Source organism: Austrofundulus limnaeus, unplaced genomic scaffold (genome assembly GCF_001266775.1).
Source record: "Austrofundulus limnaeus strain Quisiro unplaced genomic scaffold, Austrofundulus_limnaeus-1.0 Scaffold324, whole genome shotgun sequence".
Lineage (NCBI taxonomy): Eukaryota > Metazoa > Chordata > Actinopteri > Cyprinodontiformes > Rivulidae > Austrofundulus > Austrofundulus limnaeus.
In genome coordinates, this window is record NW_013952726.1 from 724,268 (window position 1) to 724,700 (window position 433).

At 40.4% G+C, this 433-nt stretch overlaps 1 non-coding gene across 1 annotated transcript; it reads left to right on the top strand.

Annotated features, from left to right (window-relative positions):
• The first annotated feature begins 148 nt into the window (after positions 1-148).
• trnal-aag (transfer RNA leucine (anticodon AAG)) lies at positions 149-231 on the top strand. Its single transcript has one exon. It is a non-coding gene; the product is annotated as a tRNA-Leu (tRNA).
• Positions 232-433: the final 202 nt, after the last annotated feature.

A 433-nucleotide genomic window follows, 5' to 3' on the forward strand; every position in this document is an offset into this window, starting at 1 on the left:
TACTGGAAAAAAGTTTAATACAAAAGTGTCCCAAATCTACGTGCCATGAAGAATGTTCACTTGTTATGCGGCACAAAGTGACTGATTTTTTTGGTCCAAAAGTGAACTTTTCAACATCTGTTTTATATCAACTAGTCAAGTAGCATAGGTCAGAATGGCCGAGTGGTCTAAGGCACTGCGTTAAGGTCGCAGTCTCCTCTGGAGGCGTGGGTTCAACTCCTACTTCTGACAGTGAGTGTTTCATTACCAATGCGTACACACACACTTGTAAACTGCCTCCTACAATCTGCACTCTTCTAGTTATGTGCTCAAGTTGCTTGGAGAAGTACATACTCTCTCTCCCTGTCTTCTGGTGCAAGTGAATCAAATATCTGAACAAACTATAGCTAGTAAAACAATAAAATAATGTAGACCTTAGACTAAGTACAAGTGC